The sequence below is a fragment of the Vigna angularis genome, chromosome 6 (genome assembly GCF_016808095.1).
Source record: "Vigna angularis cultivar LongXiaoDou No.4 chromosome 6, ASM1680809v1, whole genome shotgun sequence".
Classification (NCBI taxonomy): Eukaryota; Viridiplantae; Streptophyta; class Magnoliopsida; order Fabales; family Fabaceae; genus Vigna; species Vigna angularis.
The window spans coordinates 2473203-2501049 of NC_068975.1; the positions used below are offsets into that span (position 1 = coordinate 2473203).

The window sequence follows — 27847 nt, forward strand, 5'->3', positions numbered from 1 at the left end:
CTACAAAAGGGCATAAAGATATAGTTCAGTTCACAAAGAAATTCACAATATGGAGGCTCTTTTATCTTTTCCTCTTTTAATGACTTCGTAACAATTTTTCATAGATTTAAATACTCTCATTACAAAGTAAAAATACTTATTAGCCTAATCATTTCTTTTATACAGAAATATTACTTTGCTTCTGCGAAAGAACTGATGCGGTTGAATGGCACCACAAAATCCTTTGTAGCTAACCATCTGTATTGTGCTTTTTCATTCCTCTCTCATTCTTCTCAGTTTTTAAATTATATCATATCTTTGTTTCCAGTAGTTGAGGGAATCCTGTATATCCCTATGTATGATGCAAGTCTATGCTTTCAAGTTTGACCAATGAGATCTATATAATTGCACAAGAGTATGATCTTGGTTTGATTAATCTCTTTTATAGGTCAATGCTCTGGTAGATGCTCTGGTGTATGCTTGTAACCAGGGTGCTGAGTACTGTAAAGGTATGGTGCTAAGAATCTGAATCTACACTTACATAAATCATAATGTATTGGCGTATAGTTTAATATTTCGCAAGTGTTAGATTTGATCGATAACTATTTTAAAGTTCAATTGTGCTTTTTACAGTTCGTTGGCTAGTCCAGTTTGGAATGAAAAGCAGTGTTGTGCAACAGGATTACTGCATGCATTATAAGTAAACTAAAAATTAGTTTACTGAACTGCACTGTACTATGAGTGGACTAAAAACCAGTGCAGTTCAGTTCACCCGAACTACTTTTAGTTCAGTTTAGTTTAGGAGAACTGTTTATAGTTAACTACAAATTTTTATAGTATAATGCAGTGCAGTATACTTTGCCCACCCCTAATGATTTTATATGATTGAGGCATATATTGTTTTAGTTACTTGACCAAATAAACTTGTCCTAATAATAATCCATTGAAAAACCCTTTGAGCCTTAAACCTATTTTCCTTGTTTTTAGTCATTGCCAAATGTGAAAAGAAGAAAAATCATATGTTCCTTACCTTAGAAAGAAAAAAGGAGTAATGAATTGTGTTAGAAGTAAGTGATGAATATGTGTTTGGGTGAATACCTCACCCACAAAATAATAAAAATGACAAAAAGGAAGATGAAAAGTTAGAGTTTTGAAAAATAAAATTAAAAAAAAAGAAGAATAGAAGAAAGAGAAAGGAAAGAAAAATCTTCCTTAAAAGATCAGCAAATAATAAAGTTGTTTTTGAAATCAAGTTTCATTACTCTTTCTATATATCTATTTCAGAAACTCGGAAACTCCAAAAAAATTCCTACCTTTTCCTTGGCCTCAATATAACCTTTAAAAAGTCCCCATGATCATTAATTGCATGTTTTTATGAAGTATGTGAATATTAGGGTCTTGTTAAATATCAAGGTTGTCTACTTACTAGGTATTTTGAGCATAAACACAAGTCAAAAACACTTGAGAGAGTTGGGGAGAAATAAATAAATTTTGACTTGAATGATATCTTTCGTATTTGATTTTCTTGTGAATTCAAAAGGTCAACTCATGTGTAAAGAATGAAGTGATTTCATTTGCATGTCCATGAAAATTTGATGAGTAGATGATGCATCTGTGTTTGGTGTTGTTTATTCTTTTCATCCAAAAGCAAATATCGAATAAAATGACCCAAAACAAAGTCTTGGAATTAATAAATTTTCCAAGAGTGCAAAAAGATAAGTGTGGGGGTGTAATGAGTGTATATTGATGCCCAAATTTTAGGTTTAATTTCAAATTTTTAGGGGAATAATTGTGTTTAAATGGTTAATTTGAAGAGGATTTGTGATAATTGGATTTATCAAGTTTGGAAATTAAAGATGCTTAAAATGTGATTCTTAGTTGCATAAATTATTTTGGATAGTCTAATGTTTATTTGTGCAACTAAAGTTAAATTTTTATCAGTTTAAAGTGCGGGCTGTTGCTCCCTCCACCACCACACCATGCTTCCTCTACCTCCCCAAATTGTTTTAAATTCAATTTTATCCTCAGGTTAAAACCACTTTATTTTTACCATTTAATTTTTTTTAATTAATTTAAAAATTCTATTTCTACTAATTTATTTTTATTGGGCAACTACACCTCCACCCATCTCTCACGGATTCTACTCTCTTTCCTCATTTCCGTTTCACTTCCTCTCCTTCCCCATTTTTGTTTCTCACCCATTTCCGTTTCACTTATTCCTTTCCTGAACCCTACCCCTTCCCATGTTACTGTCTTCTTTTTTGCTTTAATTATATCTCCATTCTCATCAGTTATGGGATTCAAAAATATACAAGCAATATAAGCCAGTGAGGATCATAAATCACCGAGAATCTTCAGCTCCATTCATGAATGGAATATAATATAGAAATTCTTCTCTAAAGTAAATTACTTGAATTACGGAAATATTGCTTTCCTTCTTAAGGAAGCTAAACAAAACTAGTAACGACTCTCATGGGAAAAATTACATTAACAAAATCTCAGAGATTTCATATGCTCTATCATATACAGAAGAAAAAATATGATCAAGTGAAGCACAACAACAAACTATATGAAAACTTCATCTCTGTGCATGGAAAGAAATAAGGGGAGCACTGCAATTCACACCTCAAAAAGGGAGAAACAAACAAAAATAGTAATAATAATAACAGCAAAATCAACAGCATTAACAGTAAAACAGAAAAATTAACAGAGAATTTCCAAGAACTTGTTAGAAATTATTAAAAAGAAAAGTCAAAAAATTTCAAGAATCTCCAAAATGAAATTGTTGCAGAGTGGGCAATTCCCTGTACTAACCATAAGCTCCCTTGAACACATCCTGTAGAAAGTGTGGCCACATGGTATAAAAGAAGCAGCCTTATGCCTGACCATGCAAATAAAACAAGTCTGCTCCATGGAACCCCCTCCATCTGCATCTTCACCACCATCATCATCTGCATCCTCATCAAAATCCTCATCATCACTCAATATATACCTTGATCCTTCAAGCCCCATTTCCCTATCAGTCTCCTCATCATCACCGACACCTGCTACTCCTCCTCCTCCGCCTCCGCCTCATGCGCCGCCGCTTCCGATGCCTCCTGCGCTACCAGTCCCAGATATATTTAAAGCAAAAAAGAATACAATAACAAGGGAAGGGTAGGGTTCAAGAAAGGAAGAAGTGAAACGGAAATGAGGGAGAAAAGAAAATGGGTGAGAAACAGAAATGGAGAAGGAGAGGAAGTGAAACGGAAATGAGAAAGATAGTAGAATCCGTGAGAGATGGGTGGGGGTGTAGCTGCCCAGTAAAAATAAATGAGTACAAATATAATATTTAAATTAATTAAAAAAAATTAAATAGTTAAAGTAAAATGGTTTTAACCTGAGGATAAAATTGAAATTAAAATAATTTGAGGAGGTGGAGGAAGCATGGTGTGGTGGTGGAGGGAGCAACACCCTAAAGTGTGGAACTAAAAGTCCAAGTTACAAAATGGGCCGCACCCATCAATTTTTACTAAATACACCCACGACTTTTACAAATACAACTCCTTATTCTGAAATGGGCCAAACACTAAGTCTTTTCTCCTACAACCTTAATTCCCTATACATACCCCTCCTACCACTCCTAAGTTAGATTGCCTAAGATATGACAATCTACCACTAACACAGATAACCAACCAGATTGTGACACATGTTGTCACCTCATTATCTTGTAACATAAAATGCCACGTCACATAATCTTTCACCTCCAAAAACCCTAGTCTTTCTCCTTCCTTGTGCCGTCACTGCCTCACCTTGTGTCACCGTCATCTCCTATGTCAATGTTGCTACCACCGTAGAGACCACCCAAAACCACCAACTGAATCTGTTTGTATAAAGCTCAAGAGATTTGATGATGTCTCAAGTGCTCTGGTTGCAAGAAGATCTTCATGAAGACTTGTCTTTTGTTATAGCTTTTGTAATTTATTAGATTTCTGTATAGGATGTGGTTTATCTTTGATTCTATGTATTGTTTGCCTTAAGTTGCATTAAAATTTGTTTTGAATAAGAAAACCTCACTTCATACTCAAGATAATCAATTATCAACTTATAATAATCGATTATCAGTAGTCAATTATGACTTACCATAATCGATTATCACTAGAAATCATGAGAATTTTTAAGCAAGATTTTGGCCGTTGTGCATTCATTAAATGCATAATCGATTACCATAAATGGATAATCGATTATCACACGTTAATAGCTGACAACGGATTTTTGGAGGTATCCTTGAGTGAGATCTCTATAAATTAGATACTCTCATTCTAAAATACAAAATACGTTTATTTCGAAAATCTTATCTGTTTAGTTGTATGCTTTGATAAGTGTGTTCTAGGGTTTGTGTAACCCTTTTGCTTTGGCTTTGAGAACTTGGTGTTGACATAGAGCAAGAACGTTCACGGGAGTTGTGGTTGAGCGTTGTTGTTGTTGAGTTGAAAGCATGTCATCCTTTGTGAAGATTCAAAGGAGGTGTTAATCCGTTATGAAGATTCAAAGGAGGTGTTCATCCTTCATGAAGAATTCGGAGGAGGTTTTCATCCTTTGTGGGTTTCAAGGGAAGTGAGTTTCATTTCTTGGGGTAATAAGAGAGGTGTTCTAACCTTAAACTGTTTAATTTTCTTTATGATTGTAACAGTTTTTTGGTTTGTGATAGTAAAACGTTAATTCTCGTTTGAGATTGATGTATGATCTATGTGATCCGAACCAACATAAAACTCACCTATGCGATTTTCTATCTTCCTTAATCTTTAATTTGTTTAATTTGTTATTAAGGAATTTATATTTTATGAGAAAATTATTAAAGGTATTATTTGCTATAAGAAACCAATTCACCCCATCTTGGTTTGTTGTACACAATAACCATTCCGCTGCACCGCTCTAACAATTGGTATCAGAGCTTGGTTTGATAGTAATTCAAAATGACGGGGCAACATTAAACCTTTGTTGAAGGTGCTCTATCAATAGACCTTTATTGATAGAGCACCCATATCACCCAGATGCTTTTTGGAAAGTGAGAATGCAAATTTTCATGGAATCTATTGATAATGAGATTTGGAAAACTGTCTACACCACCCAGATCACCTAGCCACATCATCTAACAACAAGACCCTATGATATGGAACAACATGCCTAGATAGAAATAAAACTAAGAACTAGAAAAGAACAATTAAGAAATGGAATTAAAAGACTAAAAATGAAAGAGAAAAAGGAGAGGAAACTTATGAATTAGAAGGCATGCCAATTGAAAGGATCCAAAATAAATGCCAAGGAGGATCGCCACATATTCTTCACAAGATAAGACCCAAACTATAGAATAAGATAAAAAAAATTCTATCTCAAAGAAGAAATGAAATTGAATGCAAAACACTTTTACTATTCAAATTTAAAGGTGTGTGTACAAAGGAGACCTTAGGTTGCTTATATAGCACTAAAATATGAAGTAGGTGGAGAAAATTAAAGGATATGGAACTTAGAGGCCTACAATTCTGGACAATAGCTCTCAAGGTTGTTTTAAGTGTTACATCTCTTAATTCTACAACCTCCTAAGGATATATAAGCTACCTAACTAGTCTAAAGATCAAAATTAAAAATATACATTAGATAACTTGCAATACAAGCAACTAAAAAGAGAAGAGACTTCTTATTTATTCTTCAATCTTTTAAGTCCAAACTATGTGAAGTCCACATTTTTTGCACCTTAAAGAAAAGAAGAATACATAAGCTTCTTTACAACCAAACTAAAAGAAAGAAACAAGAAAGAAAAAATACAAGTCTATGAAAAACCTATGCTACTAAACACCAAAATACAAGCCATAAAATCTATGCTATGTTTTTTTATTCTTCTTGTGACTCTTTTAATCTCTTCATCATTTTCCTATATATGATCGCATCATCTCCCTTAGGTTGGAGAAAATTCAACTTCAAATTTTGAAAAACCTGCAAAAAAAGAGAGATTTGTGACTTATTGTGGAAACATGCTGTAACACCCCCAATTTTAATTTCATAAAAATGTGTAGAAATTTAAAATTTTCACAATCATGAATAAAATCATTTTATTTTAATTGATTAATATCTACACAGGACATTTCTTTCATCTTACACGTCATGGTTATTCAATATTTACAATCTAGAGATTTATTATGAAAGAATACGACTACAAGACGATTCCAATTCATACATTAAATATACATGTCTCTTATAAATTTTCCAAAGAAATAAAACTTTTACAATTTCAATATATAAATTATCCAAATTCATCACCAACGTAAAAAGTTTAATACGTTCCTTTACATAAATTGGATAAACTTTAAATGAACTCCTATATTCTCCAATCCCTCTCTCGTCACCCTTATAATTCCTGCAATGTCTGTGTTCCTATTTGAGCTTCCATATAACATATGTTATACAATCATTGTATAATTACATACACTAACACGCAAACACACAAGTATGGGTGAGCTAAGAAAATCAATTAACATACAATTCAAATTCTACTAATTTATAATCATGTGGTAAAATTACTAATTAAACCGTTAATTCATATCAAACCATTTGACAACCTAGAATCCATTCAAAACAACCATGATTCATTATTTCCAAAAATCATGATTCATTATTCCCAACAACCATGATTCATTATTTACAACAACTAACTAATCAAACTTAACAATATATTTTACAACACAACAACTTAATCAAATTAAACATTCATTCCAAATTCATATTTTTTTTTAAGGCATACCAAATTAACTATAACTACAAAACAGCCTTCAATAATCTAATAAAATATTGCTTAACTCAAATTAAAACAACAGTTTAGTACATTAACAGGTTCATACGTCTTTATATAATTAAAATATTTTAACCATGTAGTTAATACTTTTAATCCCAAACAATTTTCTAATACTTAATATAATATCCTAATAACTAAAATTGGAAAAGTTTATTACAAGTTATTTAATATATATATATATATATATATATATATTAGTATAATATTTTAAATATTCCACTAGAAAAGTTTAAGGAACTTTATCATATATATTACATTATAATATTATATACCCAAAGTCTTAAACAACATACTTAAACAAAACACGTCTTGGCATGTTGTATAATATATAACATAATAATTATAACATATAATAACCTAATGATGTACCGATCATGACCAACATATCATAATATATATAGTCTTTCTAGATTTTGTTTATAATATAAGAATTTTCAATCTATGAAATACACTGGACGAACAAAAGGAAATGAGATACAACAAGATACTAACGGCCCTACCACTTAATTCAATACTTCAATTTTAAACTCAACCAATGCCTTATGATTCAAACCACTCAATATATAAAAAAATATATATTGCACCATCACATGAGAACTTTGTAATATAATATTAAAACATATGTTGGACTGAAAATTGTCCAAAATCCCAACACTTGTCCTAATTTCTCCAAATTCGCGTTTTCTATGACCTTCTCCAATAAGCCATTGAATGAAAAGAAAATGTTAATTGCTTTTGCTCTAAATAAATATTTAGTCGAGGTTTAAAGTTATTAACGGTACAAATATCAACAACCAACACAAGCTTTAAACAACTTAACTCAAAGCTCAAGTGTGTTAAAAGATTTGGAGAGATATTAACAGCCCAACAACTGTGCAAACATTAACATTCTGATGCAAATATTTCAACAAAACAGCGAGGTTTTTATGTAGTTTATACAACCAAGACAACAAGGTATTTTCTGCATAATTTTATAGCAAGACAACAAGGTATTTAAATAGTTTATATACAAAGACACTGAGATATTTCTGAAAAAATTTTATAGCAGGACAGCACGGTATTTAGGTAGTTTGCATTTCCTAAACCAGATTTACCAACTAGTCACATTCATTCAGCCACAAAGTGTAATTCCTTAAGATAACTCTTTAATTTAATTAAGTTCAATCACTTTAGACTCATTTCCAATTCCTATATTCCTTCAAAACAGTAACCTGTAACTCTAAATACACTTAAACAATACATTGTATTACATCATGCGTACATTATATCTATTTTACTCATTCATGCAAATTTCTCAACGTTTGATCATCAAGAAATGTAAATCGTGTGCACAACCATTCTAAGAGTGAGATTCTCTAATGTTTGGACCAGTTATTTCAAGTTAAATAGAATATGAATTACATACCCAACAATTTCTAAGTATGTAATTATCTCATTTACATTGCATTGTTTAAAATTAAGGAAGAAGAAACTCATTTATCATACTAACAAAACATATATATAACCAACTCTAAAACCAAGTCACAATAACAAACAGAGCACGACTTCCTCCCCTTTATTTCCATTTATACCTATTGCGGAGATAATTACATACCCATTATTTCTGTTACAATTTATATAATTAAGATTACACGACCATCAGCCCCCTTAGAGTATTAGATGTTTAGTTCATTAACGTTATACTGGTTCTGATACACTGATCCAAGTGAATCATCAATGAAAAGTCATATTATGCACAATAACTCAACTCTAACCTAAACTTACCCCACTAAGTTCCCGTCGGGTAAATAACCCCATTGTAGCAACCGAAAACAACATATAGACATTAAATCACAGATTTATATACCTTGTTTTCACATGGTAAGTATATCATCTTAAAAAAAATATATATGCACATGTTATTGCTCAATATGCAATTCAGACCCATCATTCAAGTATCAAACACAAGCAATCCGAAACACCATTTATTCCTGAATCAAAATTGCAAGTATGCACACAGGAAAACACTGTTAAATATCTAGAAGCAGTTTAGTTCCCCATACCTGTTCCTCCTCTTTACGGTAACCCTTGGTTCGAACATTATGTATCTTGCTCTCCCAGTCCTGTGTTCTCTCTTTGACTCGCAAACTGATTCTCTTAGTGCCTCACACTAACCACCGATCTTACTCGGATTCAACATTTGGTGCTCTCCCTCGCACAAAAAAATAAAAAAAAAAACTAAGCCTTCAATCTTCATTGCTCACTGTTCTAGGGTTTGGTCCGAGAAAGAGGAAAAAACCCAAATTTGAAGAAGAAAAACAATTGGGTCAAAAGAACTTTTGATTCTAAAGAAGAAACAAAGAAAAATAATTGAAGGAGAAGAAGAATGAAGATGGGTGAGTTTCTCTCTCTCTGGTCTTCTCTCTTCCCTCTCAAAAACGCTCCCCCCCCTTTTTCTACCAGTCCTCCTTTTTATTTTTATTTCTTGAAACCTCCAAAAAAATACATTTTTAAGAAAATATATGTAAAAGTTAGCCCACTTGAAGGTTCGAAGGCGCATCCATCAAGCTATGCATACACAATTAACACATACACCACAAGACCAAGCTGAATTTATTGATATATTGACCATATAATAAATATATAAAGTATATAAATTCACACATTTCAAATATTAACTTACTATTTATTATTTTATTTTTTTTTTCTTAGTTCTTACACATGCCATTATGGAAAGGCTTTTATTGCTCTTTGTAAGCCAAAGGGACTCCTCCTAGATCAAATATCAATCTACTAAAAACATCAAACATTGTATGAATGATTTTATGTTTCCCAAACAAATTATATAGACAAGTAATAGTAGAAGAAAGTCTCCTTAGACTTTTTTTGTATTTATTGGGGAAAACTAGGAAACCTTTTTTAGAAAAAAAAATATTTTTGTCTTGATTTGAATGTAACCAAAGGGGTAACACTAACTCGAGATGTGGATCGAAAATGGTTATTGAAGATCTAGAAATAATGAAAGACAGAGGTGGAAGATTTGTAGAAAAGACTTTTGGAACAAAGAAAGAAAACTTAGGAAAAGGAGAAAAGTAGAAGGATTAAAAAAGTCCCTTAATGTGGCTTGGATCCATTTGAATGATGGGAGAAGAAGGTGCCATCAGTAGAAATTTCTCTAAAACTTGTGCCTTATCCTTTCCTCTTACAAGTTTTTCTTTTTTGTTTTTTGCTCTCTCCTCTCTTTATTTTCTCTCATATTCTTCTTTTACTCTCTCCTCACTTTCTTTCCTCACATTTTCTTCTTTTACTCTCTCATATTTTCTATCTTGTAGGTTCTCATTTAAAAAATTAAGCATGACCTTCATTTTGCATCACTTGATGAGGAAGAAAAGCTATAAGTTGGTGAAGATAAGGAAGAGGTAGACTCATTATTGACAATTGTTTCACCCTCAATGCACATTGTCTTTTTGTTAGGGGTAGGCATAAGTTATATGACCATGTCCCATGTGCTCGCAGGTGATTCCATGGTGGTCAAGTTCCTCCTTGATGAATCATTATTTTCTTCTATTCACTTAACTTTCTGCACCAAATTTAATTAGTGAATTGTGTTTAATGTCCATTATTTTCTCAATTTATCTATTTGGGCTTAATTTGACCAGTAATTCATATTTTAATTAATGTGAATTATCTGGGCTTAATTATTCCCATTATTATTTTCAGGGCAAATTTTGGAATTATAATTAGGACTTCATGAGGGGCTACCATGTCGTCTACCATTTTCCACCTCAGCATTTTATTTTAATTTAGTTTATAATTCTTTTAATTCGTTTTTGTATTGTTGGGTCAGACTTTTGACTTTTTGGGCTCATTTTTAATATTTGGAAGAAGCCCAATTTTAGGGGCTGACTTGATGGCCTAGGGTTTAGTGCCTATGCAGCCACTCTTTCAAGGGTAGCTTTTGAAAACATTTTGGAGGGCTCTCATTCTGCTAGGATGTGGAGAGAGTTGTTGGGTTTAGGTTTTTCTTGTTTTTCTCTTTTGTTCATTCCTCTGTTTGTGAATTCACATTCCAGGTTAATTAGTAGTTCATTTTACTGTTGTTGCTCGTTTTTCTTCTCTTGCTTAATCATTTCATTGCAATTCGTTTTCCAATTTCGTTTTATCATTTCGTTTTTCAATTCCATTTTCGTTTTGTTGCTGTTTTGCTTTTCTATGTATTTGCTCTGAGTTTAATACATTTTGTGTTCTTCTCTGGTTGCATTTCGTTTTTAATGAAAGCTTGAATTTGCTGGGTTGGTAATTATTGCATTGCTTCCTTAAGATTATTACACTGTCATTGTGATTTTGTTGTTCTTGTTTCCTCTGCATGATATGTAATTGGTTTAGTGCTTGCATTTTAGTTCACGCTTAGTGGTTTAATTTGTGTTTAATCTTCACTTAGTTGATTAGAGTTGCAGTTGCTTAATCTACGGTGGCGCATAATTGATTAAATGTGTACATAGTGTTTGCTTAATTCGCTTTTATGAAAATTGTTTTAGTCTTCGCTTAGTTGGTTAATTTGTGTTGGAAGCATTGCAATCGAACTAGGGACCAATCTGTCTTGATTCAATTTTTTATTTACGTTAATTGTTGAGTTGATTTAGTTCTGCTCAACCCCCACTCCCCCTACTACGTGTTTGATCCTTTGATGGAACCAAAATGGTCCTTAAGAGATGACCTAGGAGTCACTTTTTAGTAACTACACTTAATTTGCACATTTAATTTGATCGATTACAGCCTCAACATCACTCCTATGTAGCTATTGTTTGGCATATCCTTCTAAAGCTAAACAAACTAACTTTACATGAAATGTTTCATCTACATTATACAAAACAAAAAGTTGGTCTACATTAATCTAAACAAATGTCACGATCTTCTTCCATGAAAGTAAAGGAATTCGAACTTGATAAGAGGCATTGAATTTCCACAAGGATGGTGCTCATGGTGCTTATGGACGTTCTAAGCATATGAACATGCCTAGATAGAAATAAAACTAAGAACTAAATAAGAACAATTAAGAAATGGAATTAAAAGACTAAAAATAAAAGAGAGGAAGGAGAGGAAACTTATGAATTAGAAGGTATGTCACTTGAAACGATCCAAGACAAATGCCAAAGAGGATCATCACTTGTTCTTCACAAGAGAAGACCCAAATTTTAGACTAAGAGACAAAATTATCTCTCAAAGAAGTAATGCAAGTGAATGCAAAACACTCTTTTATATTCAAATTTGAAGGTGTATGTACAAAGAAAACCTTAGGTTGCTTATATAACCCTAAAGATGAAGTAATTGGGGAAAACTAAAGGATGTGGGACTTGGACGCCTACAAGTCTGGACAAAGCTCTCAAGGCTTACAAGTCCCACATTTCTTAATTCAACAACCTCCTATAAGCTACGTAACTAGTCTAAAGATCAAAACTAAACTTATACATGAGATAACTTGCAATACAAGCAACTAAAAGGATAAAAGACTTATTTATTCTTCTTTCTTTTAGGTTGAAGTCTCACATTGCTTGCACCTTAAAGAAAAGAAGAATATATAAGCTTCTTTAGAACCAAACTAAGAGAAAGAAACAAGAAAGGAAAACATACAAGCCTATGAACAACCTATGCTACTAAAGGCCAAAATACATGCCATAAAATATATGTTATGCCTTTTTATGCTTATTGTCACTCTTTTAATCTCTTCATCCTTGCCCTATATATGATCACATCACCCTATCACCATATCCCCTAAGCCAACGCGTATACCATATAACCCTCCTATTCAATTTTTCGCTTCTATTCTTCAACCCTTAGCCATAATACCATCCACAACCATTCCAAAATTACCCTCTAACCCAAACTCTTGAACCATATTCATCACTTAACTGTTGAGAATAATGTGCGCTAAGAAGCTCGTATTGTCGCAATGTTTCAAGCAAACAAGGAAGAATAAAAAACCAACTTCCAAACTCTCATCAATACCCTAAACAATATAATCACCAAATTGTCCCTAAACCCGACCAACCACCACCACCATCTCCTCTCGTCGGGCCATTATGCTATACTTCCAAACCCTTTTCGGTGTTTACCAAACAAGAGGGAGAAAGTAATAATGGCAAAAAAATTTTTAGGACATTACATTCAAGGGGATTTTACCCAATTTTTCTTTATTTTGAACTCTTTAAAGATTCATATGATTTTATTCTCCTTAACTTTGATGCACATTTCTTAAAGTAAATTTTTTTTCTTTATGCTTAGCCATTATCTAGCTTTGATAAATATTATATGCTTATGCTTAATAATTTCTCTAATGCATTGCATGAATGGTTTATGACTTATGGGAAGTCATATATCATTCATAACATATTATTTTGCTTTGATATTACACTATTGTGACTGTTTTGATCAAATTTTTCTACTCTAAAAAACTGCTATGATTTGTAAATTGCTAAGATTTGTATTGTATATGATATCCTTAAATGCTCTAGTCTACTTTGGTTCAATAATAAATGTTCTGATCTACATCGTTTAATCATCTAAATGATATGTTTGTCAATACTCTAATCTATAACTTTTAATCCTTTAAAAACTTTCTTAAATATATTTCGTTTAGCATGAATATTTGTTTAACATAACAAAAAGGGAGATTATTAAGACAAGATTGTCTAGAGAGACAAAATTATCTAACAACTCTTATTTTAAAATCTAACAAATGAATATTTAACGAAATAACGTTTATTGATTAAACTGTCTAAAAGATATGCTTGATAAAAATAGTGTGAAATAACATAAAAGAATCATCTAAGACAAGCTTGTATAAGATATTATATAGATTACAAACAGTGTTTGACGAAAATGTGTTTAACATTATATAGATATGGAGAGAATGTACTTAGGAAAGTATTAGGGTTTTTAATACTTTGAATAACTAGCTTTTATTCTTTTAATAAAATAGATTTATAATTAAAAAGGAGTTTACGTTACATAAATTATCAAGTGTTTTACATGCTATTCCTTGTACTATTAGATAAAAGGTAGATTGAAAACGTGTCTCCTATTCAAGTAAAATTGTTTTTTTTATATTTGATTTTAAATTATTTAAGAATAATGTGACATATAGACATATTCTATGTTCAAATAAACACCCTTTTACCCATAAAAAATTAGAAGACTAACGCAGTGTTCGCTTGAACAGATTTTACTGTTTAGAGGCGAACACGAGCGACGAAATGAAAATGAAGTTGTGTTCGAATGAGAGGAAACGCGAGGAACGTTAAAAACGGATTTGCGGATGCCATGATTTTTCATCACCCGCGAAAGTGAAGAGATTTAGAGGGATTGTTACTGAAATGTCACATGCATAAATATAACATCCCAATTTAGTAATATGAAACTACTAAAATGAACATTACATAGATAATGATACAACAAACTATAGATTTGCGAAGAATAAAATTCTTCACCTGAAGGACCAAAAGCACAACCTACACTTCAAACTTCTCATCTAACTTCCCGTTTAGCCAACTGAAAAGATTGCATCCCTAAGCTCACACCATTAAGGTGATCATCGCAAAAGAGAAAACAATACACAGACAGACAAACACAGAAGCAAGGGTGAGCTAGATATACAAAGATCATACTATTACAATAACACATAACATACATGTTTAATTCAAGTAAAGTGGATCACACATCATAACATGTTATACTTTAAACTTGACTCGTCTGGACTTAGAATGATTGCCGAGCTATGGCGGGTCGTGCACTCGTGGTGGCTTCTACTGCTTTGCAAAGCCATTGCCAATGGGTTTTACCCTACCACACTCACGAGGTTAGTCCGTTATCACTCACCTTGGGCCATACTGGAAGCACCCAAAACTAGGACCTCCTGCTACTCCTCACGACATGGATCAATCATCTCTACTTGAGAATGAAAGACTAGTGGAGTTTCAGGATAACCCCAAAGACTGAGCTTCTGCATTCATTCTAAACATACTTGAATCTCAACAAGAGAATTCATTGTGGATCACAACATAAGGCACCACCATGCAACCTCCCTGTGAGGTTCATGGAATTACGTCCATAACATAGGGCACCACCATGTAACTTCCCTTTGAAATCCATGGAATTACGTCCATAACATAAGGCACCACCATGTAACCTCCCTTTAAGATCCATGGAATTACGTCCATCAACCATACTGTCACTTTGAAACTTAACTCAAGACATGAACAACCAAATACCATAATACTATCACATTGAATCCAAACATATAATCTCACTGATCATACACTATCATAGATACTTCTACATCATTCTAATAATCAAAACATAGTTCAAGGTTATCAGAAAACAAGAATAAAAAGAATAAAAACAGGTTCTGGGCAAACCGCTCAGCGCACCAAGCATGTGCGCTCAGCTAAAGTCCATTCGCTCAGCGCACCAAGTCTACGCGCTTAGCTAAACTGAAAATTCTGCTACACATTATCAGACCCTAAACCCTCGCATAGTGCCCCAAATTCCCTATTCGAATTAAACTAGCATTTTCCTAGGCAACCACCATTCGCACAGCGCCCAGATTCAATATGCGAATCACCAAACAGAGAACAACACTCTCCAATCATTCGCATAGCGCACCAGCTGGCACAACGAATGACTCAAACAGAGAGTACCCTCGGCAGGGACTCACTATGCGAGACCATTCGGATAGCGAGTCTACATAATCTATAGACCGCAAATTTTGCAGAATTATGCACTCAAACACCCCCTTACCATTTATAGGCCTTATCTCCAATTTCTAAAACCTCTAATTCATGTTTTACACCTAATTAAACTTGTCTAGATGTTCCTAAACCTTCCTACTACAATTCTAACTTGATTTCAACTCAACTTTTTCTCCTCAACATCAACTTCCACAACTTGAGGACCCCAAACCCAATTGTAACACTTTGCACCTATTTGGACCACTTTGGTGACTCAAACAAGTCATAATACACTTGCTAATACTCCCCCAACAGACCACGATAGTCCCTGACCTCTACTTCTCAAAATCACTACTTCTCAAAATCACTACTTCACTTCCTTTATAATAACCTAAAACAGTATCAAAACTCCAAATTTTCTATCTAACCAAAGTTATAACAGATTTCACACTTCAAACACTTCCAATTTGATCAATTATAGCAATTTAAACTCATCCAAATCAATTCCAAACATCACAACACAATTTCATAGATTTCAATTTTAGCACAAACCACACCACAAAATTTAGACCTCAAATACCACTCTAAAACAGCACAAAAATTCAAATTTCAGCATACATACATATCATACCACAAATTTAAAGAACTATTCTAGCTTCCCTTACCTCAAAACTTCACAGCCTAGCTCAAAGACTCGCCTCAACAGTACCTTGAGTTGTGAGAAACCTAGACAACACCCTACACGCCACCACTTGGTGATCAAGAACAACTCTTAGAGCTAGAATCGGACAGGAAATGCAAGAGAGGAAGCATAAGACGCATGCAACCAGCAGAGATGGAATGTTTTAGGTCCAAAACAGCAGAGGAAAGAGAAAAATAGCTTACTGGTCCGAATGAGGAAAGTGATTGGTTAGTTGTGGAGTCCTTTACACTACGGATATTTGGGCACCACCTGATTGGAAATCAAATGGTTCAGAGAGGAAGAATGGTAGAGAGAAGGCAGAGGAACTTGAAGAACTGAGTTCTAGAGATAGATAGAAGGATTTGGATAATGAACTAGGATGTTCTAAAATTATATTTATACTGGTGAATGTGTTTTAATGTAATACACCTATCAGCTTTCTAATTCCAATTTTTCAGGTCCTCACATTCTCCCACACATAAAAAATTTTCAACCTCGAAAATTCACTTATCAGATAGAAGGAACACCCTACTCCTATCACATTCTCTAGTACAACCACCTATTTTGACTAAGATACTACTCCCCAACAACCTTACTAACATGAAAAACCATGCCTCTATGTTAAAATGCTCTAATGTTCAATAGTGTAGATTGGTTTAGCCATTAATCTCAAAACAAATCTGAACCCCTAAACTTCAGCTATTGAGAATCTTTCTTTCGCACAACCAACCCTATTGTGTTTGCCACACCGATAACCACTCATAAATCCTTTGCTACTTCCAAAAATTCTCTTCTAAAACTTCTGCTAGCCTTCACTTCAGATCAACCCTTAAGAACCACCATACCACTGACTTGCTCACTACCACTTCTGATTTAACTACCAACTGTTATGTTCTTGATCACCTACCATCACACTCATGAGGACTTCACATTGCCTTACTAATCTCCACTCTTGAGTAGCGTAGTTTCCAACAATATTATCCCATTACCAAGTTAAAACTCTACTCCGTCGCAACGACAAAACGAATTTGGGCACCCTATCTTTACTTTGTTATCTCACTGACCTTTCCGCCGAACTTGAGACAATTCTGATGTTGCACGAGTTTCACTCAACTGATGCATAGCCACCATAAACTGACGTTGCGATGTTTCTGCTGATATTCTAGCAGCCTCCAACTTTTGAGAAACCACATTGTTCTGTTGAACTAATGAAGCATTCTGTTGTTGCATTGCTGCCACAAACGATTCCATCACTCTTACCATATTGGGTACCTCTGGATCTGTGGGTGATGAAGAAGAAGAAGGCCTATGTGCCATACTCTGCCCACACAGACATAAGCAATCAGTCTAGCTCAAAGAGTGACATACTAACCAAACTCAGCAAAAATCCTATAATTCTAACACTAAGACAAGAACATAACAATAATCTCTATAGAAACAAGCCTTATAACCATCATTCTCACTAGATTTTCCACCTTCGAAATTAAGAAAGGAAAACATTTCTGATATAATCATGAGTGTGCACCCTCATTACTCCTATCAAGACATTTTCTGTTCTCAAAACATCCAGTTAAATACACAATTCTACCATCTAGACTTGGAAAACATGGTAACCTTTACCATAAGACTCAAATCTTCACTAGGAAGACACGACAAACCCGTAACTCACAGGTCATTCAAAGAACTTCTAAAAAATTAGCATTACATTAATAATGATATAACAGTAGCTACAACTTTTTGAAGAATAAAAATTCTTCACCTGAAGAACAAAAGACAACCTATACTGCAAGCTTCACTTCTAACCTCTCGCTGAGCCAAGTGAAAATATTGTATCCCTAAGCTCACACCATTAAGGTGATCATTGCAAAAGAGAAAACAATACACAGACAAACAAACACAGAAGCAAGGGTAAGCTAGAGTATCAAAATATTTTACATAACAATTAAAATAAGAATATTACACAAGCATGTTATAAATCATACAACACTATGATTAGTTCAAAACCACTTAAAACCTTCATTACTGTCCGGAAAAATGTATTGACATCGGACTCATGGGGAACCTGCACCCGTGTATGGTGGAGCGACCTTGCTCAGAAATAATAATAACCATAATCCACATCCTCAACCACCACCAACAATACCATACACCAAGGTTAATCCATCAAACATCTATGGAACTAACTAGTGACCATAGACTAGGACCTCCTGCTACTTTCCACAACATAATCACCCATCTCTACATGAGATGGGGTTATTGAAAGTGTCAAGATCATTCCCCAATCCAGGAGCCCCTACCTCAATACATAGAACAACACCACCAACTTAGGATATTCCTCCTTGGAATTCCTTTTTCACATGATACTTGAAATTCACACCTCATACATTATTTCAAACATCATCACCACATCTCATCCATAATCATATTCATATATTTATTTCCATACCACATTGCATACTATCGATGATCATATAATCTCATGAATACTTATACATCATTCTAATAATCAAAACAAAGCTCAAGGTTATTAGAAAACATGGATAAAAAGAATAAAAACAAGTTCTGGGCAAGCCACTCAGTGCACCAAACTCGTTGTGCGAATAACAGAAACAATGGATTTTACTCACTCACATTCGCTCAACGCACCAAGCCTGTGCGCTCAGCTAAAGTTCATTCGCTCAGCGCACCAAGTCTGTGCGCTTAGCTAAACTGAAATTTTTTTCACACATTATCAGACCCTAAACCCTCGCATAGCGCCCCAAATTCGCTATTCAAATTAAACTAGCATTTTCCTAGGCAACCACCATTTGCACAGCGCCCATATTCGCTATGCGAATCACCAAACAGAGAGCAACCCTCTCTAGCCATTCGCATAACGCACCAATTCATTGTGCAAATGCCCTGACAAAGAGGATCTCGCTAGGGTGACTCGCTGTGTGAAACAATTCGCTCAACGAGTCTGCATAACCCGTAGAATGCAAATTCTGCAGAATTGTGCAACTCACACACCCTTTACCATTTCTAGTCATTTTCCCCAACTTCTAACACCCCTAATTCATGTTTCATACTTAATTAAACTTATCTAGATGATCCCAACCCTCCTTACTACAAATCTAGAGTGATTAAGACTCAAATGGACTCTAAAACACCAATTTTCAGAACTTAGGGACCCAATTCCAATCCTACTAATTTTGGCACAACTTTGACTGACTTAATGGCTCAAACAAGTCACAATAAGCTTACTAAAACTGCCCCAACAACTCAATTGCACTCTAAACCTCAATTGTTCAAAATCACTACCTCACTTATTCCAAAGCAACCCAAAAACTACTAGAATATGCCTTAATTCTCAAGCAAATGACCCCATCACATATTTATAACCTCTAATATATGCAATAACAGACTAACATCATTCTTAAATAATTTCAAATTCGTCTACTCATCATTTTCACCCAAGAGAAATCAACATACATGATCTTACCAATTTTAAAACATCAATTCATCAACATACATATTCTTTATCAATTCCAAACATCAATTCAATGCAAACAGTTTAATAATCACATAATCACTAATTACACACTAAGTTTAACAATTCAAAATAGTCTAGCTTCGCTTACCTCAGTTAAACACTGCACAACTCACAGAAACCCCAAACGAAGCTTGAGCTGTAAGGAAACTCTATGGAAACCTACAATTCACCGATTGGTGATAGGAAAACAACCTTAGAAGCTAGTTTGAGCTAGAAATTGAAGAGGAAAGTAACCAAACACATGCAAACAGAGAATCGATGCATGACCACGGTTAAAGATGTACGGAAAAAGGAGAAACAACTTACCGACTCAGAACTTGAAATTGATCGGTAGGAATTGTAGCCCTCGATGCCAAGATCGCCTAGACACTTCCTGATCGTCAACTTGATGACTTGAAATCAAGAACTCTTAGAGAGAAGTGAGAGAGAGCGAAGAGAAAAGGTTTTAGAGAGATAGAGTGTTCTTAAAATAATGAGACGAGCTTAGAAAATTCTATTTATATTATAAAGTTATTTTATAATAAAATATTCGGTCCCATTATTTTAATACACTTACAAACTTTAATACTCTATTTTCTAGGTTCTCACATTCTCCCCAACAACAAAAATTTTCGACCTCGAAAATTAGATTGACCAGAGAAAAGAGGTGGATATGACTCCCTCATATCTTCCTAACTTTAGAAAATCTTAGCTAGACGGATGTTCATCACTCTAGGTTGCTTAGTATGGCATTTGGCTACCCTCACTTATATACTTCCATCGGAACCCTTATCCATCCTCCGCTATTTCTTGTGAATTTCTTCTAAAATCTACTCTAGTCTTGAATTCAAATTAACCCTTGAGTGACACTTTTTCCCTTCCTCTTGCTTCTTCTAATAACTACCAACTAATATGCTCTTGATCACCTTTAACCACATCCATCTAAGAACTTCACAATATTATACTGATCTCCACTCTTGCGTAACATAGTTTCCAACTATACTATCTTATGACCAAAGTAAAACTCTTCTCCGCTGCAGTCAACAAAAATCAATTTGAGCACTCTATCTTCACTTAGTTAACTCTTGAATCTAAACCATATACATCTCTTGACCTACTAGCATAAAGTCAAATTTTAAATATGTATCCTCCTCGACTTGAGATCACTAGATTGATCAGTATCAGACCAACTTATGATACGTATCAAACTAGGATTGTCCAAACTGCTCTTTCTCAACCATTTTGAGAAACTCATCAGTTGTCACCATTTCAACTATACTAATGAAATCTCTTTACAATTTCATCCATAATATTAATTTTCATACTCTTCAACCAACTCTTACTCAATCTTTACCAAACTAAAAACTTGAATCTTCTTTCAACTTCCCATCACAACTAACGCTTGCTCCCCTCAAGTTGGACACTACAACTAAAACTCATAGCTTAGTTCATTTCTTCATCTCTTGACCCACTTTCTCTTTCCCACCTCCAATAATACTTTCTCACTTTAAGGTTGACACTACAACTTGAAACCGTAAGTTAACTTTGTCTTTGCTAACTCTCACTTATTCCTTCGTGCATAAACTCGCTTTTGACCTTTGAAAAACGCTACACATTTTCATCCCACTCATAGATAATAACATCACTACTCAAACCATTAACACCTGATCTTGAAAATGCTTCATGCAAACTTTGTACTAATAAGAACAAGCCCATTAACATCCGCTACCAAAAAGAAGGGCATTACCGAAGGCCACAATCCCTCGAAAACAGCCAGAAGTCGTCGGTAATGACCTTTTACCGACAGCTTATCGACGGCTAGATTACTTTCGGTAAATCCCTTATCGCTAAAATTTACCGACGGCCTTTGCCCCTCGGTAATTATCGAAGGGCTGGAAAAAAAGTATAAACTCAATCTAGAACCATGGATCCAACAACAAACTTACATTTTAAATGTTACTTACTAACAACCATGTCTACACTTCATTCATACAAATGACGGCCCATACCCATTTTTCAATAAATTTAATTATAAGAGAATATTGAAGGCAAACCTCTAGGGCCATCCATAATGTTGTTCCCTTGCATGATTTAACATCATTCAATTTGATTGCCTTAAAAACAATAAGAATAACACAATATTAGAAAATGGAAAGATAAACAACAGAAGATTGTTCAGAAATGAAAGCTCGACAAGAACAAAGAAAAGTCATGAACTGAGAGCCACCTTCGCCGATCCAAAATCTGAAAGCTTAACAGATCCATTCGCATCCACCAATATATTTGACACATTTAATATCCCTATAATCAATGGAAATAATTAGGTAATATATGCAAAGATTTTTCATGACATTACATTAATGAAACAGAAATACATAAAACAAAGTTATAGAAAATATGAGCATACTACACAACCCCAGAAAAGAAAACACTGATAGTTAAATTTCCAATACCAAACCCACATGTGACATGTACACATTCAACCTCTCAATCTTAACCTTGTGCAATATTGATTTCTAATATAATATATAAACATCCATCCTTAAAATCTACTCCACAACAGAATCCATCTCTGCAGTGGAAATCAGAACATATAAACAAATTAACAAAAGAAGTGCACGAGCAGTTAACACTTAAGTAACTTCTAAAAGACACCATAATGGGATCAAATATTAAACCCTGTGAACTTCAATTAATTTAGAGTTTTGCAATAGGTGCTTTGCAGGGAAACCAACCCATATAATGAAGCAATTTGAACACAAGATATACAAAAGATAGTAGATGATAACTTAACTAAGTGGCCTAATAAACTTAGTTTGACCATTCTATGACAAAAAAAATACTCATATAATGCTTATGGGTATTTCCCAATCCGGAAGAGCAACAAAACAAATATATTTTAGCATTAAAGAGTTATGACAGTTTAGGAAAGCCCCAACATGGGCTCCATATTAGAGGAAAACTTAAACCATAAAAGCAACAAACATAAAATAATCTATAATATTTGGCAAAAAAAAAGTTAAATCAATATTAACTATGTTTTCCATTACTTATAAATCAACAGCCCAAGGAGTAATGGCACGAGCCAACACATGCAAAAAAGGGATGCACTAATCATAGTCTTTTTCAATAGATTGTTAACCAAAAGTACAAGACAGTTTAAAAGTTTTGTTATATATGTTCAGATATCATCCTGATTCTATTTGCATGTTTCCTTATTTCCTTAATTTATTTAGTTTCCTTAGATAGCTTGGTCATAATTCCTGAATATTTATGTGTAGAAATAACTTAATAAAACACAAGAAATCATCTTTCCTTTCATCTCAATAGATCCGATCACTTCTTCACTATCAAAAAAATTACTATTTTGAAAAGAAAGGAAATTATTGATTATATTATTTAAGGAGCAAGACATTTTCCCAACAACCACGGCTATGCTTCAGTCCACAAACTGAAAACAATGATAAATATTGGCCAAAAGAATTCAAGGTTCATTCCATTTCCTAATCTGCCCATCATAACAAGTAGTTACTATTTATGTTGACAACAAAAACTAGAAACAATAACTGATCCTCCTCAATTGTTCAAGGTGAAATTAGGTGAGCCAAGTCACAATAGGACCGTGATGTTTGGGCTGATATTAAGTAGAAAGAGTTATCCTCACTATCAGTTATAGCGTACTGGTAAGCACTCTCTGACAAAATTGACATTCACATACTGTCATATGCTTTTCCAACATATTCTCATATCCAAACCTTCTACAACTAACTTGCCAATCTCCTAATTCTAACACTAACATTCCATTACATAGTATCCTACAAAAATTTCAGTAGAAAGAGAGGAATAAAATAGATGAACCGAATCCCTAAAACTGTTCTCATTAGCCCTACTATAATTGTTTCTCTTTCTCCTAACCCTATTCTCTAACTCCAACACCATAGTAAACAATGAAATAAACAATAAGGCTTATCTTTCATTTCTAACAATAACTTTGAGCGAGTATAAGCGAAGTGATAGGCTCGAAAGCACTTACTTAGAAATCCCTTCATAGACATAACCAAACAAACCACGCCCCAAAAGCTCACCCTTCTGCCAGTTACCCGCGGTAATCACATGCTTGATTCTCCCATTAGGAGATATATTACTAGAATTAGGACCTGTGGTAGTGCTAAAAGAATCATCTTCGTTCGAAGTAGAAAACCCATAAAACTCATCCACAATATCTACAATCCTTTCCGCGTTTTCCTCCTCTTCTCTCTCCACCTTAACTCCACCAACGTCCCCTTCTTCCTCATCCTCCTCTTCCTTTTCTTCTTCGTCCTCATCTTCATCAGTAGCACTCAACTCCACGTAAGTCTCCTTCTCTCCCTCCCCTTTCGGCGCAAAATCCCGCAACAAATCCCATGTCGAACACCTACAGCCCCTAGATTGGCCTCGCCCTGCGAAAGTGGAAGCCCTGGTTAGGCCGCCACAACACTGTCGTCACGTCGCCATAGAACCGTCGTCATGCCGCCACAACAGTGTCGTCACGCCACCACAGAACCGTCGTCACGCCGCCACAACAACGTCGACACGCTGCCACAACAACCACGTCAAGAAACACCTTCCAACAACCCCCTCACAACAATGTAATCCGTGAGTGACCACCCTCCTCACCTGTACTCTCCTCACGTTGACACAACGATTGAAGAAAAGAGAGTTAGGGTTCTGAACAAGCGAGTAGGTGAAGTCTGCGATGCTTGGGGTAGAGGGAGAGAGGAAGACTTGGGGGAAGTTACGCGAAAACTATTTCGGAGAATGGGTTAGGGAAATCCCAAATTTGCATTTCATTAGGTACGGTCGTAATCCTTCGATAAATTCACGACGCCATTATCGACGGTCATAATCCTTCGATAATCACCACCTTAACATGCCCTTCGGTAAATCCTTCGGTAAATTGATATTATCAACGACAAAAAGGTCGTCGGTATTTGGTCTTCGGTAATTAGTGCATTTCCTGTAGTGATGTACCCTCAACCTATTATACAATTCCTTGTGTGTATATGAGCTTAACATAGAAAATCGATTCGCAAAACTACAGAACCGTTTCGAACAAGTTAAAACTAAAAAGACGTGAAGAAGAACATTTGAATACACTTTTACTACTGGTATTGTAGATTCACGAGCAAAGTTATTTGGCTTGGCGTGGTTGTAGAGATTCCCTAAGCTGAGCTTGCTTGAGACAGTCGTTACACATGAAAGATTCCTGCACACATAGTCACAATGTTTGAAAGTGGTTTTGACCATGAGCAACCATTAATAAGTGGTTGGTGTTGGGTACGTTGTTGTGTTTATTGAGCGATCAGAAGGAGTTAATATATTGGTGCCCTGAGGTTTCTATGTAGCTAGTGTTCAAAGTGTAATATGTTTGGTTTCTTCCATTGACAACGAAGAGCAATGTCGGTTTCTTCCATTGACGACGAAGAGCAACGCCTGAGGTTAGTATTGCAGTATCTTGTTTGTCCAATTTTCTTGTTCTTTTCAGTTCCCCATTCTTGTAGATCTCGCACAGCCCCGTATTCGGTTCCAACAACGGCGTATTCGGTTCCCTCTTTTGGCAACACCTCCGTATTCGGTGCCCTCACTTGGACGCGCTGTATTCGGTTCCGTGATGTTCCTTCCAGCATCACAGGGAAGCTTGGCATGGAGGTGGAGGCCGCCTGAAGTGTGATGAACCTGGACAATGCAGAGAGCTTAACCTGGAGAAGCTCCATTCCACCATTGGAGGCATTGCAGAGAGCTCTATTCCATGGTTGTTGAAGCAGTTGGCGAACATGAAGAAGGAGACGCTGGAGAAGGAGACGAACCTAGACAGTGTAGAGAAGAGTGAATCATTTCACGTGCATGCATTGGAGTCGATGTAGGTGGGTGAAAGATGAGCATCCCTAACCTTTTGTTTGTGATACAGGTGTTCAATGGTTGGAGGTATTGTCAGCGTGGTCGAGCTACGTGCGTGAAGGTGGTGGAGATTTGGCAAGCAGGTGGAGCATTTGTGTGTTGTGTAGGCTAGGCACGGTGGTTGAGGTTCATCAACATTTATGATGAGTTTGGCAGTGTAAGAAACCCTTCTTAACAAGTTTTCATACAGTTGCATTGTTAGAAAAGAACATTTGGTGGCTGGTTGCTTGTGAAGGTGGGGGATTGTCCTGCATCATTGATTTAAGTGGCAAGGTGGTCCATTTTAATGTAAGATTGAAACTTTTTTTTATGCTTTTCTGTGCATTGTTCAATCATTTTATTAGATAATAATTTCATATAATTATGTTTGCGTGTTTGGTTTAGGGTGATAGTTATGTATGAAAATTGACATTTGAAATTTAGATGATTAAGTTGTTTACAATTCCGTGAATGTATTACACGACTTTTTTGTTTAAATTGACTTATGTGTTTGATAACTTACATTACCTAATTTTGAATGTTATTATGTTTGACATTAGTTTTCATACTTGTATTTATTGTCAACTTAATAAACTACAAATCAGATGGATTCTCGAATCATGGATGAATTGGAAAAAGTAATTAATCAAAGAAGAAGACTATGTGCAATTCTTGAATGACAAATTCAGGCATAGGAGCGTCGAAATTCCCTGTTAATGGCTAGGATTCAATCATCTAATCCAACTTCAGAAGAAATTCATAACTTATTACGGACTATGAACATTCAAGATGATAATTTATTCAGACACAACTTCGACTTTCTATCTTCACATCCATCTCATACAAGACGTCTAATAGGGATGCTAATACAATATCGTTTCAATAGATTGCTTACATACCTCATTAAAGCATCTTCGTCATGAACGATTACAATATATTTGTATGTTATTATGTTTGCATTTTTATTTTATTTTATGTAATATTATAACTTCGTTTAATTATTTGTTTCTTCAAAATTAATCAATCTCACTTCCATAACAAATAAATTCATACTACTTGGTAGAAAATTATATTACAAATAAATACTACATCTAAAAATAAATTCATTTTACTAAATTATAATTTTGTTACTTTTTAAAAATTACTTTTAATTAATATTTTAAATTTTTTACTCTTTATAAACATTTTTACAATTAAATATAACATTAACAAATAACATTTTATATTAATTTAATAAAATGGGCATTTTGGTAATTTAATTTTTACCAATTAAACAAATTTTTTAAATTTATCACATCAATCAAATTCTACACTAATTCTCACAAACTTTACTTCTAAGTTCACCCTCAATTACCTCCAAATCCACTCAAATAAATCACAAAAAATTTACCCTCAAATCCATTCAATTAGTCTCGCTGAAATCATCACCCACAAATCCTCACATATGAACAAAGTGGCTAAAAGTATTAAAAAACAACTATAACTGAAATTAAATCTTACCCATTTAAATACTAACAAATATATTAAAACTAATTAGAATTATTATTTCCTTAATTGAGAATGATAAATAGACGTTTAACTATTAAATCTGGTTTTCAAAGTAGATTCTTTTTTTCATTCTTATATTAATTTTTTTCTTATTCTTATCTCTATCATATAATAGATATTTATTATTAAATATTTACTGTTTTAAATATTAATTAAATAATTTTTATAGAAAACAAAAATTACATTAAAATACTATTATGTTATTAAATAGTAAATATCAAAAGAATATGTATTTTTAATCTTAAATATTATAAAAAATTATAATTATATAAATATTAAATAAGAATATCAAACAAAAATGAAAAAAAATTATATAAAATAATAAAATGATGAAATGCATACTTTAAAGTCTAAAGTAAAAGTATAACAAGTTATTTAATAAGGTTTTTATATTTTAAAGAAAAATGATACTCGAACAACCAAATTTGACAACATTTCGACACAGCACACGTGTCAGCGTTTGAGAGGGCTACGTTTTAAATGAAAAAAGCTACTGCAATCTAAGGAAATCTGATCAAACCTGTTTCAAATGTGACGTGGCGAGGACGGGCACGGGCAGTTTAAAACCCTTTTGAAGAAAAACCAACTCCTCACTGCTTTCTAGGAGTTCCCGACACTGAAACACATTCCCTGATCTGTTTTGTCTTCTCTTCTTTTCCTTTTTTTTTTCGACAAAT

The 27847-nt window shown here is 34.2% G+C and overlaps 1 long non-coding RNA gene across 2 annotated transcripts; it reads right to left on the reverse strand.

Moving 5' to 3' along the window:
* Window positions 1-5637: 5637 nt before the first annotated feature.
* On the reverse strand, window positions 5638-9269 carry LOC128197334 (uncharacterized). 2 transcript variants are annotated; one of them, XR_008249741.1, is made up of 2 exons: window positions 8851-9269; window positions 5638-5952 (listed from the first exon to the last, which is right to left on the reverse strand). It is a non-coding gene; the product is annotated as an uncharacterized LOC128197334 (long non-coding RNA). The 2 variants fall into 2 exon arrangements; XR_008249742.1 differs by lacking the exon at window positions 5638-5952 and adding an exon at window positions 6191-6444.
* Window positions 9270-27847: the final 18578 nt, after the last annotated feature.